Below are 14,545 nucleotides of genomic sequence, written 5' to 3' on the forward strand. Positions count from 1 at the left end.
TGTTATTTACAATTTTGATCACAAAACATTTTTCCAACATACTCGAAAAAATATTGGTTGACTGGTTTATTTCTGCTCGTCACTTCAACTCTGTCTTTAATTTATTCTGTCTCGTGTCTTTGCACTATAGGCCATACCTGATGTTCTGTTCAAACATTCTAAACTAGGAAATGTCAATAACAACCTGGAGCCTAAGTTGAAATCAGATCCCACTCTCCATTTTCATGACACTGTAATAACATGAATCACCACTCCCTCCTCCCCTGACAGGATGTAGCAGTCCCAAGAAAATTATTCCTTAATCACTCATGGCCAATAGTCTTGGGCTACAACTGCATTCTGCAACAAAGAGTACTGTCCTTTTAGTAGAAAGTTCTGGTAACTCACTAATTTTGTATCTCTAATTATTTTTTGAAACAATAAATTATAAAGGTCAACATTGTGGCATAAAACATGGAAAAAATAAAGGTCTTTACCTAAGAGTCTTCTATTTAAGACCACTCATGAAATCTGACATGTCTAACTTCCTGTAATTATGCTGTCAGTTGCAGACTACTTTTTCTAATTATAATATTTGGCAGTTTTTCATCTCCTTGGCTTTGACTAGATTTTATGAAAAAGATAAGGATAAGATACAATTTCTGACTGATCTTATTTCATGGATTATGATTTTTGGTCCTGAGTTTTGATGCAGAAATTTAAAAGAATAAAGTACTGTGTAAATGTTGTAACAGTCTTAGGATAAAGCAGTTTTTGTGAGTATCACACCTGAAAATAGCAATGTATTGTCTTTCCTATAGAAATGGCAAGGGGCTGTATGTGCGGCGGGTAAAGGCATATTCCCTGGAACCAGACCACCTGGTTTTCAACCCTGGAGCATCGTCACCTACTAGTTGTGTGGCTTTAGTCTATTCACTTAACCTCTATCGGCCTCAGGTTTTAGCTAAGAAATGTTATAATAGTATTTAACTCACAATAGCATTATTATGAGGAATAAATGAGTTAATAAATGTGACAGAAGACTATCTGGCACATAGTATCTGCTGGATAAGAGCTAGCTTTTACTAATAACTTCTATCAAAGGTCATCATATCTAAGTTGACTTATTCACATGGCACCTTATGAAAAAATAGTCATCTTTAATTCCTTTCTTTCCCTTCATATCTAATTAGTTATTAAAGTTATTGATTTTTCAAAATAACTCTTCTGAAATTTTCATTTTGATGGACACTAACCTTTTTTAGTTCCTTATGATATCTTCCTCAGATGAACAAAGTAGTTTTCCGTCTGATTTCCATGTCTTTAGTCTTTCTTCATTTCACTGCATCTAAGCATCACTGGCAGATCAATCTTCCTAAAAGTTAGATTAAGTCCATCACTGTTCAGCTTTGGATCTTTAGTAGTGCTCTATTTCTTACAGTATAAACTCCAGACCCTTAATCTTTATATCGAAACTCCTTAGGTGTAGCTAGCCTCAACCTTGACAAACCTTCAATTGTGCTGGTCTGCTCAGTATTCTGAAAGCATGTTTTCCTTTATTTATATTGTAAGTTTGTTCATTCCTCTCCTTCTTTTGAAATATTTTCTTCATTTCTTGTCACTTGCTGTTCAATTTTATGGGGACATCTCAAGGTAAATTATTACGTGTTTTTAAAGCAAAGAGATATTGGTGACAATTCTCTCATACAAAGCTATACAAAAGGTAATAGCTCTGTAAATATTCACCAAGACTTTCCACCTTGTGGTTGGTGAAGTTCTCCTTCTTGAAGGAAGATGGATTTGGTTCAGATTTCATTAAATTGCCACAAGAGCTGATTGGGAAACTATTCCTTTGGGAACTGTTTGAACTGTTATTACATTATGTTAAGTAACTTCATTCTAAAGAACGCAGTTTTTTTTTTTAAATAATATTTTGGGATGTTACATTTTACATCTATTAAAATCTATTTTTAGTTAATTAATAATAATATGTCCCTAGTCTATGCCAGGTATTGTAGTAATTAGTCTATATACAATATCTCACTTAATACCAAAAGCAACCTTGTGAATCAAGACAATCTATTACCATAATCTTTATTTAGGTAACCGAAGGCTCAGAAAGTTAAGTTACTTTCCCAGGGTCTGTTAGCTATATAAATCAGAATTTCTTAACTCTCAAATCATTGTGCTTCAAGCTAATGAAAGTAAACAGCAAGTAAATTTCCATTATTAATGGTTTTAGAATTTACTTTTCAAGAGCTGATTATGTTGGGAACATTAGTTGGGAACAAGCATTAGCCTGGAAGCAGAGAAACTGATCTGGAACTATCTATAGCACTCCATGTCTGATTTCTAGAAGTTTAGTGTGTTCACTTTTGCAACATGATCAAGATTCAGCATTAAAATATAAGGAGTGTTTAAAGAGCAAGTATAATGTGACAAGCAGATGGCAGGTAACATACAGTTGGCAGAGATATCTAAAGGTAGAATAATGTTCCCTGGTAGATGATATTCTAAGAACTGAGGAAACAGTAGGTACCAACAACCTAATTTGATCTCCAAATAACCTCAAGCAAAAGGAGACACATCAACAGAGTGTATGTATGCAAGTTCATAAAACATTGCTGTCAAAAATGAGATATACGTAGCTTGACATGTGCCACAGTTTTGAAAGAGAAATTTCTTCTCTGTAAATCAGAACAATTATCTCTGCTTGAAGAGAAAATTTAAAACACCTGCATGTCTTCTAAAAGGGAAAATGTATGTATGTGTGGGTAGGAAGAAGCTTTCTAATTTTCTCTTCTCCATCACCATATGAATATGTTATTTTTATTTTTTAAGCCCCAACTGTATGCTGTGTCAAATATTACTTTCTCACCAAAAGTATGTAGTTTAGTTGAGACAACCTATGTTGTTCAGATGTGTATGTGTCCAATTTGTGTGTGTGTGTGTGCGTGTGCGTGTGTGTGTGTGTGTGTGTGTATAAATTCTGGGTATGGGTTTATAGATACAGAGGAATGAAGAGCATTTCTTCAGAGAGACAACCAATAATAATTCTTATATTAGAATTTAATCTTTATTGTATGCTTTTGGGTAGACTGTTTTCCTCCCCAAAACTGTCAGATTAGTACAATGCTTTTTCTTTTGTGAATTTAAGAAATATATTGAAAAACAAGGTGTCTGATGCGTTAAATGGAGTTTAATTAAAAATGTGGAGTGGATTTTATATGTAAATATGAATAGTTAGCTTTCTTATAAAAGATGTCTTCTATGCTGCCTTAGAGGAGTTTACAGTTGTAAGTACACTTTTTGTTTTAAACAGTGACTCAAAAGGCATAGATGTGCTACAGAGCAGTGGTTTTCACCCCTTTTGGGTGGGCTAGCCTGAGCAGGTGGACCTTCAGTCTGCATTAAAGTTCAAATGTTTTGTGCTTTTGCCACATCAGTTTGGAGAAGTTTTAAATTCTCTCTCTAATAAGTTGCTCAGCACATATTTTCTGAAAATTTAAATTTAATTGTAATTGTTTCCAATTCTTTACAGAGAATCCTGGTGGCCAAACATGAAGCCTAAATAAAGTTTGAGCTTCTTGGCCTGAAATTTGGTATTCAAAACTCTCATACTGATCCTGGTCCGTGATTTCAGCCTGAACTTTTACTATACTCTTACAAATCCCTCTGAGACTCCCCTAAGCTACGTCTTCCAACCAAATAGCAAATTCATGTAATTCTCTGAATGGGAAATAGTGCTCTCTTTGTATATAATAAGAGGACTTTCCCTCATGGTCTAGTTTGAGTTTCCTTTTGCATACAAAGCTTTTTTTGATCACTCTAGCTAATAACATTGTTTCTTTTTCTAAACTCCTTTGCCCCTTGCTGTATATTTCATTAATTTAATTTTTTTTATTAATATATGAAATTTATTGTCAAATTGGTTTCCATACAACACCCAGTGCTCATCCCAAAAGGTGCCCTCCTCAATACCCATCACCCACCCTCCCCTCCCTCCCACCCCCCACATTAATTTAATTTTTAATGCTTTTAAAAATGATGTAGTTCTCATTTATGTAACTCTTCTGTATCCATGTGTGATATCTTAGGACTACCATAGTTCCTGTAGTAGACATAGAGGAAAGTAACCAGTTTAGCAAGCATTATTATCAAGACCTTTTCCTGTCCTAACAGAAGAAAAGGCAGCATGTCTCCGAATTTGGCCTTTTACTATCAGTTCTTTTTTTTTTCTTTTTTTTCAGTTTTCTTTATTTTTGAGAGGCAGAGAGACAGAGTGCGTGTGGGGGAGGGGCAGAGGGAGAGGGAGACAAAGAATCAGAAGCAGGCTCCAGGCTGTCAGCACAGAGCCCGATGCGGGGCCCGAACTCCCGAACCGTGAGATCAAGACCTGAGCGAAGTCAGTCGCTCAACCAACTGAGCCACCAGGCGCCCCTTTTTACTGTCAGCTCTCACTGTTCTGGGGGCTTCATTAACAATTTAACCTTCAGGCATGCCTTCCTCAGTTAGTAGAGTGGTATAGGAGAGTTCTTCCTTGTTTTCCTATGTCATAGGATGCTTGTTTGCAGATTGAGTCGAAAACCAACATGAATACATTCGTACCAAAGTAGACCACTCTTTTGGTGTTACCTAATCTAATATCTGTCTGTATCATTTTGAATCACAAGCATGGAATATGGAGATTCATATATCAATATGAAAGTCAAGTTTTACTAAGTGGTTTTTATTCATTAGGAAAGTTTTTATGGTCGTTTGTGCTCCTACAACTGAAGGTTATGCCTCACAATGAAGGTTCAGGGAGGGAGGAATGCCTAAAGACAGATGTAAAATACCCTTAGAAAAGGAATAGGCTAATGCCTATTCAAGTAGCTCGAAATTGGTTTTCTAGTATCCTGCTCACTCTGTTCCTGAAGTTTTAGTTGCTTCTCCTCCAGGAAGAAGAGCATGCTGGGGTAAATTGGGAAGGAAGGAAAAAGAGGTAATACCTGAAGAATGAGGGGTTGAAAGGAGAGAAGAACGGGAAGAGGGAGGCTGAGATTGACAACTAGGATTTCCTCTTCTTAATGCTCTGTGCATTCTCCAGGCCAGAGGTGCAAACCTCATGCTTGTGGACCGTATTTAGATTTCCTTCAGCTGCAAGTATGTTTTGCTTAGTTCTCAGGATATTGTTCTGTCTGGTGTTTTGCAAACCTTGAGGTAGATGCTAACATTTCAAAACTGAGAAATTTTACCCCCAAATCTAAGTTGTGCTTCTTGAGGAAAAATTCTTAAATTCCTATACAGGAATAAGTTGCTTGAGTTTGGGTAGTGGGTTTCCCTTTAAGCCACAGCAAGAGCCTTTCAGGTTTGGAAAAGTCCTACTAGCACACATCCGCTTCCTCCCTTTACCTATTAGCCCTGAGGCACCAACTTCCTAAACCCATTCACCCCAAACTCAAGGTGATGATAAAGGACTAAATATCAGACATACTGGGACTGTGTCTTGAGTAATGTAGGTCATGTTTTTGATGTACACTGATGAATAATATTACTGAAAAACAAACAAAGCAAAGCCCTATATGGGTACTAGCCAAATAAACATGAAATTTATAGATTTCCATGTTTTTAAGCTGTCAAATGTATGAATTTTTCCCTACTTTTATAAAACTACTTGTTGAAAATGTCTAAACATAAATATTTACCAATGTAATTCACAAAAAAATTGGGTTCATTTTAAAAGAATAGAGTTAGCATTTACTTTTAGTAATTTGGGAAGTAATCTAATATACTTACTAGTTTTTTTTTTAATTTTTTAATGTAATTTATTATAAAATTGGCTTACATACAACACCCAGTGCTTATCGCAACAAGTGTCTACCTCAATGCCCATCACCCATTTTCCTCTCTCTCCACCCCCCTCAACCTTCAGTTTGTTCTCTGTATTTAAGATCCTCTTGTACTTAATAGTTTAATTCCAAATATATATCTGCTCTTTGAAAGCCAAAGGTATCATCTGTTGTGCTTGTCAAGGAATAGTTCTTGAATATTTTCCTTAATTTCATAAAAAGGATGATAAAGTTTCCAGGAAATTGTTTTCAAAACGAGGACTATTCCCCCAGGAAGTTAGCTCACGTGAGTTCAAGAGGACAGGTTTTTTGGTTTTGTTTTTTCTTTTTTCGTTTTTGTTTCTTAGATCTGTCCTGTTGAAAACAAAGAGGATTTGTTATAAATGATCTCAGATAATTCATTTCTTGTAAAATGTGAAGTCTTTAAAGCTTCCTTGAAAAATTACCAGTAGGGTTGTTCGGAAAGATAAGATCTATCAGTTTATTTCATACAGGCTGTTAGAAAGCTTCCAGAGAATAATGCTTTTTGGGCATTCCACAGAAGTTTAGCAAGAGGCAGCTATAACTTTATAAAAACAATGTAACTGTGAAAAAAACTTGGTGGTACACAGATTTTTAGGGAAATTCCTTTACATTTATAGATATGAACTCCAGGATACCTTTGGTGGATTTTAAAGATCTCTAAAGAGGTACAAATAATTTGCAGATATTTTAGGTAAAAGACTTTCTGTAGATACTGCTTGATGTAGGAAATATGTATGATGATTTACTTTTAGTTTATTCCAATGGGATAAACTATCCAATGGGATAATTTTCAGTTTTTGTTTTTGTTTTTCTTGTTTATTTTTTCCTCGAGGCTAAGGGAGATATGCTGTAGAAATTCCATTCCAAATTGGTTGGTCATAGCTGGAAAAATCAGACAATGGCCTGTGACTTTGTAAAGTGAACACACTGTTGAAATAAACATTATCCACTCCTAATCTCGGTTTTATCCTTCTGAGTAACAGAGTGAATGACTCTGGAGACACCCTAGTCTTAAACCGATGAAATAGATAAAGCTCTTTAAAAACGCTGTAATTAACCAATATTGTCATTGCAGTTAATGAGCACAGTATGGCATTTCGTGAGTTGATACTAACTTACATAAAACTTCTTCTTAGTGGAAATAATGCATGTTCTCTGTGTCCTTAGGAATCATAAAATGTAGGAAATCTCTCATGAACTAGAAAAACAGAGATCATTTAAAGTTGACATTTTCTTTCTTTTTCTCTGAAACTATGTTGTTGTAGAATTGCAGCATCTTTAGGGAAATAAGCATTAAAATAAACTAGTTCTACAGAGTGGTGAAATCTAGCTTACTTCATATTAACCTATAAACACTGACATTAAAATGATTATGAAAATTATCTTGTTCAACTATCATCACATGTTTGCATCTTTTCTATATTATCTCTGAAGAGTCAAAATCCTACTTCTGCTTGAACTCACCCTGGTGATGAGAAAGCTTTCTGCCCTGAGGCAGCCTCTTTCTTTCCTGAATATCTATGACTATTACAAAAGCCGTCTTGGTATAGTGTTGAAATTTGTGTTTCTGTTTTTCGATCATTTTATTGTAGTTATTCCCTCTAAACAAGTTGTATATTCTTCAATATGACAGCACTTCAGACATCTGAAAGCCGCAAACAAATTCTTAAGCTCTTTTCTCATGATTAAGCAGCCACAATTTCTTCAATGACTCCAAATTTGATGGAGTTTTGAGTTCCTTCATTGATTTGTTCATTCTTTTCCAGATTGATTCTCATTTTTTGATATTCCTCTTCAACTGTGATTCCCATAACTTTCCATACATTCCAAGAGTGGTCTCACTTATATAAATTAAAATATCATTGTAGGTTTTTTATATCTATTTGAAAATCTAACATTGTTCTGTCTTGTTGGATGGCCTCAATGCATTGTCGATTGATTGTGTTTCCTGTTAACTATAACCCCCTAATATTGTATAGGAGCTAGTACTAATCTTTATCTACCTGGTCCTATATTTATATAATTACTCCTTTTAAATCCCAACCCAGGTCCTTAGGACTTATATCTTACATACTGGTTTTTAAATTTCTATTTGACAAACATTTACATTGTTAAACTTGAACTATTATTCCAACTCATTATTAACATTTTGAACCTTGTTTGTGTTATCTAACATACTGCCTTTCTTTATAAGCTTTATGACTACACTGAATGTGTTTTAAAATCATTACAAACATTTTGAACAACACAGAGCAAAAATCTAATGAATATTCAAGACTTCATTAGTATATTTCATGGCGTTTTTTTCCCCCAGGATTCATTCCAACTTCCCCTTGACCTATAGCAACAGTGAGGTTGGGGAGGGATTGATCCACCATCATCTCCAGACTTGGGCCCTGATTGGTTGCAGCTAATCAGCATAATTTAACTATCTATGTCACAGTGGTTGATTCATGGACAGCCCGTTCAGGGTAAAAGATAGAATATTAGGCTGAAAAAGAAAAAAAAAGTAATCTCTTTCTCTTGCTCTGGATAATAAGATGCACAGATGTGAGGACTGGACCTGCTTATAGCCACTTGGCAACTATGTGGAAGACCAGCCTGAGGATGAAACCAAAATACACGGTTGAGGGGCGCCTGGGTGGCTCAGTCGGTTGAGTGTCCGGCTTCGGCTCAGGTCATGATCTCACAGTCCGTGAGTTCGAGCCCGGCGTCGGGCTCTGTGCTGACAGCTCAGAGCCTGGAGCCTGTTTCCGATTCTGTGTCGCCCTCTCTCTGACCCTCCCCTGTTCATGCTCTGTCTCTCCCTGTCTCAAAAATAAATAAAACGTTAAAAAAATACATGGTTGATAAAAAGTTCCTGTAAATGAAATTAAAATACTACTTTAACAATAGCCAAGGCTTTTTTTAATCTCTAAACTTTTTAGTTAGATGAGTAATTATAATGTGAGAGGAGGGAAATTAATGCTAGCTACCCTACGGTGTCATGAAATACAAGTAGGTTCACACAACAGAAGTCGATATTTTATTCACATAAATTCTGATACGAATTGTCCAAGGTTATCCTCTCTCTAATGATTCAGGGAACCAGCCTCTTTCTGTCTTATGATGTCACCGCCTCCTTCTGTGGCAGGGAAAAAGAGAGCTAGAGGAGGAATCTGGCTTTTAAACTCTCTTGGTCTAGAAATAAAACATATTGCTTCCACTCATAATTCATTAGCCTGAACTTGTCACATAGTTCCAAATTAAATGCTAAGGAGCCTAGGGATTATAGAACAATATTTTGAATATTTGATAAGCATTAGTGGCATCTGCAACTCAACATCCTCCCATCAAGGAACTTAGGTTTTCACAAAAGATTGGAGGAGCCACTGATCATACCTCTGCTTTCTACTTGTCACCATCTCAAAGGGGAAGATGTATGTATTCATGGCCTTGCTCTTGGTTTAGAACAGTGAGAACACACACAAATTATAACAAGAAATTCGTCCAAGATACTATCCTTCTCTTTCCTTTTGAAAGGACCAAGTGTTTCTAACTCTGGATTCCTGGTCACATCTCCTATTTCCCCCAGTGGCTGGAAGATAAGAAATTTCGATTCTGCAGTTCACTATCTCATCTGCAGTTTTTTTTTTTTTTTTTTTTAACCATACTCTGGTATGTAATCTTCTTAGGCCTGGAGACTTGAAATCATTTAGAGAAGCTAAATGCTATCTTATCATCTCTTTACATATCTTGAGGTTCAATTGCTTTTACCAATATTTATTCTGCCTTCTTCAGGCTAAAAATTATTCTACTGGTCAGAGACCACGGAAGTAAAAGAAAATTTTCAGAATCCCATTTTGTGTCACATGTTCAATTTACAAAATCTTGCTAGACATATTACAGGTAAACTCTCTTTGTTCTTGCTCTGGCTATAACTGTAACTTTAAAAGGTTTTATTTTTCCTTATGTAGTTTATTCACAAACCTCAATCCATTCTGGTTTTCTGGCACTGTTCTTCCAAGTGCATGTTCCTTTCATATTTGTGCTTTGTTAAATGCCTCTGAAACCCATTTCTGCATGTAAATTTAAAAGTTAAAACCATCCAAGTTGTCTTTATGGAGCCACTGTGAATCTTCAGATACTCTCCTTGATGAATTTGTGTGTGTGTGTGTGTGTGTGTGTGTGTAATTTCAAAGGTGGAAATTCAATTTCAAGTGATTTCCAAACTCTCTGAACTTTCCTATTTAGAGTGTGAAACTACATGACCATTTACATCTTTCATTTAAATTCTTTGACATTTTTCTATCTGAAGTTGAGGGTAGATTCACCCCCTGCATATCATGGTCACCATGTGTTTGGAATACTCTGATGCTTAATATGTGATTTTCAAATGAATGCATTTGAACTAAGCAAGGACAAGATTCCTTTTTCCATGAGAATCCTATCTCATCTTTCTTTCTTTTTCTTTCTTTCTTTCTTTCTTTCTTTCTTTCTTTCTTTCTTTCTTTCTTTCTTTCTTTCTTATATCTGAATCTTTTAGTCAGTTGTTAGATGATGTTAATGGTTTAGTGTGATAGCTTTTATTTTATGTGTGTGTAAACAGTAATTTTTTTTATAACTTCTGACAAGCTATCTATTCACAGTGATTAAAACTTTTACATAGTCTACTAAACTCTTTTGAGTGACTATAACACTATCCATGTCAAAGTTACAGGTTTGATATCCATACAGATGTTATCATTCTATAGATAATTATAGATGATCTTGTATTCTTATCAATAGGCTACACTGATCATCAGAGAGATAGGTCAAGAGAATAAAAATAATTCAGTATAATTCCAATATCATCACTAAAGGCAGACAACCTTGGATATCTCTTTCACATCTGTTTTCCTAAGATTTTATGAAACAAACTAGTTTATATTCAATATTCCATAACTTTATAAAAGTTTTACTCAATCTTATTGTTCTTTAATATTGTTTCTGAATAAAGGGAAAATATATGCTAAATTTAAATGCAAGTCATTATTATCAATGAAAAAAGCAGACATCCATTTATCGTACTCATAGAACTATTATACATATACACTTATACCTCAATACATCTGTAAGTGTGTGTTTTTGAAGATTCAATATTAAAATAAGGAAGAAGAAAAAGGAATAGGTAAAAGTAATAAGCCATCAACAGAAGGATTTTGAAGAAAATCTGGAATCTTTGCATATGGAAGGACTTACCTAGATAACTTGGTGAAATTGCTGCATTGGGATGAAAAAAAACTTATTTAATTATGGTAGATAACTAATGATATGGTCTTGGGAAAATTTATCTTTAATTAGTGTTGTTAATTATGAAAGATTGAAAATAAATGAGTCAAGGTTTAACATTAGTAATTAGAAAGCAAACAACAATGAGCCATAGAATATAGCTATCAGATGTGTATACATTTTATGTCTTATTTTCTGACATTGTTACTAATTATTTCACTTTTTTTATCTGTGACATATGCTAGAATTACTTCAAAATACTGAAATATACAGTGATAGTGACTTCCTTATTGTCTATAATTTTAGCAAATTATTTTAAATATCATAAAATTGGTTTGAGGTAGTCATCATACCAAAAGTTTTTTCTGTTCTTACCATAGAGTTTTAGAGTTTTTATTAGGCATGCTTCCTGAATTTTGTCAAATACTGTTCAGCATTACTTATATGACCTTTTTCTCCTGATATGGATATTATACTGATAGATTGGCTGTTTTGGATCATCCTTGATTTCCTGGAATTAAACTCCTAAGGTGCTTGGGTGCTTGTGGCTCAGTTGGTAGAGCACACAACTCAATCTCAGGATTGAGAATTCAAGCCCCATGGTAGGTGTAGAGTCACTTAAAAAAAATAAAACAAGGGTGCCTGGGTGGCTCAGTTGGCTCAGTGTTGGGCTTTTGATTTCCACTCATGTCATGATCTCATGGTTCATGAGATCAAACCCCGTGTTTGAGATTCTCTCTCTCCCCCTCTCTCTGCCCCTCACCACACATGTGCTGTCTCTCTCAAAATAAATAGGTAAACTTAAAATAAATCCATGGTCTTTAGCTAGAATCCCAAATTCTATTTATTAAACTACACTTTTATCTTTGCAGTTATATGCACAAGAAAGATTTATGTTTTTGCTGTATTTTAGTGTCTTAATATTAAAATTGTGGTAATTCATGAATATATATTTTTAAATGTTTATTTATTTTTGGAGAGAAAGACAGGATGTGAGCAGGGGAGAGAGAGAGGGAAACACAGAATCCGAAGCAGGCTCCAGGCTCTGAGTTATGAGCACAGAGCCCGACAGGGGACTCGAACCCACGAACTGCAAGATTATGACCTGAGCCAAAGTTGGATGCTTAACCAGCTGAGCCACCCAAGAATTCCATGAATATTTCTATCTTTTCACATGTTCCAGAATATTTTTTTAAGTGTATTTATTTATTTTGAGAGAGAGAGAGTGAGTGAGCAGGAGAGAGATAGAAAGAGAGGGAGAGAATCCTAAGAAGGCTCTGCACTGTCAGCATGGAGCCCCAAGCAGGGCTCTAACTCCTAAACTGTGAGATGATGATCTGAGCTGAAATCAAGAGCCAGATGCTTGAACTGACTGAGCAACCCAGGCACCCTATGTTCCAGAATATTTTAAATAGTAATAATAGAATTGTCTGATCTTTTAAAGTTAGATAGAATTTGGTTGTGAACTTATTCCTAATTGGAGCCTTTATTAATGCTAAATTTTAGAGTCCTTTTTTATTCATATTTTTCTCTCCTGTCTCAAGTTAACTTTGGTAATCTGTAGTTAAATTAAAAACTCTTTAGCTTTCTCCATAATTTTTATTTTTGTCAGTATGTATATAATAAGCTCATAGTTATTAAAATATGTATATTTGGTTACTTTTCTATTTTAATCCTAACTACTTTATGTTGTTTCTTCCCTTTTTCACCCATAATTAAGCATACCAGGATATCTGTTTTATTGCCTTATCCTTCCTATATTTTTCTTTCAGTTATTTCAGGTTTTAGCTTTATTAATTCCCAGAAACTATATATTATATATAGTTATTGAGGTATAAGTGATGCATAAAAATGTACATATTTAATGTATGCAATTTGATGAGTTTAGACAATATGCATGCAATATTAAATATTCATTTTTAACCTTCAAATCTCTTACCTTTTCATTCATCATGCCTACGTCTTTGAGGTGTTTTTTTTTAATGTATTTATTTATTTTGAGAGAGAGAGAGAAAAAGAAAGCATTAGCAGGGAAGGGGAAGAGAGAAAGAGGGAAAGAGAGAATCCCAAGCAGGCTCCACGCTGTCAGGGCAGAGCCTGACGTGGGTATTGATCTCGTAAACCATGAGATCATGACCTGAGCTGAAATCAAAAGTCAGAGACTTAAATGACTGAGCCACCCAGGTGCCCCATTTTTAAAAAATGTTTATTTATTTATTTTTGAGAGAGAGAGAGCAGGGGAGGAGCAGAGAGAGAGGGAAAAAGAAAATCCTAAACTGTTAGTGCAGAGCCCAAGGTGGTGCCCAACCCCATGAACCACAGGATCATGACCTGAGCCAAGATCAAGAGTTGGTTGCTTAACGAACTGAGCCACCCAGGCACCCCTGAGGTTTTTGATCAAGAATCTGAGATAGCTTATTGTTAAAGTGGAACAACTTATATCTCAGTTGTAACCATTTTGTATTTTACTTTATTGTTATTTTAGTTTTAGTAAGCTTATAGTGAAGTTTAGTGAAAATTGTTAAATTTCTTCAATAAGAGCAATTCTACTTATTTAACTTTTCCTTCTCTTAAGTTAATAGCTTCCTCTAAATAACTGGAAATTTTTCTTTGCTTTATTGTTGGGAGACAATTTCCCGTAAACATCTCACATTTCCTCTGCATAGTATGGATCCTCTGAGTGAAGGGATTTATAGCCAAGTTAAGGAATATTTATATAAGGAAATTTTCTAACATAGTAAAATTAGAGGTGTTTTCAGATTAATGATGAAGTCTCTTTTTTCTGTCCAAAAGAGTATAGAAAAGCAACCAGCCACACTGTATAAGATTAGAATATCCTAAACTCAGAATTCCTCTATAATGCATCTCACTGTATGTGTGTGTATATAAGAATAAATATAAATATAAATGTATATAAATATAAGCCCAGTGTCTCCATAAGTTTAGAGATGCATCAAAGAAATAAGCATCAGGTGAGTGGTTAGAATTTATAGGACAAAGTACCAGAGATGAGAAAGCTACAAAGGGAAAGAACTTAGCCAGTCCAATATGGCAAAAACAAAAATGAAGGGAATTCATATTTGAAAAGTAAAATTCTAATTATCTGTGAGTGACATGATTGAAAATTTAATGGAATCTACACAAAAACTACTAGAAATAATGAGTGAATTTGGCAAGATTGCGGGATAGAAAATCAATATATATAAAACTTTTGGATTGTTATATATTTTAACATTCAGAAGTCAGAATTTAAAAAATTCCATGTATATTTACATCAGAAAATATGAAATCACTAGGGATAAATGTAACTAAAGACGCACAAGACTTACACACTGAAAACTACAGAACACTACTGGGATACATTTAAAAAGACCAACTTAAATGGAGGGACATGCTGTTTCATGGGTCAGAACACTCAATATTGTTAAGATGTCAATTCTTCCCAACTGATCTATAGATTC

Source organism: Leopardus geoffroyi, chromosome C2, assembly GCF_018350155.1.
Source record: "Leopardus geoffroyi isolate Oge1 chromosome C2, O.geoffroyi_Oge1_pat1.0, whole genome shotgun sequence".
Classification (NCBI taxonomy): Eukaryota; Metazoa; Chordata; class Mammalia; order Carnivora; family Felidae; genus Leopardus; species Leopardus geoffroyi.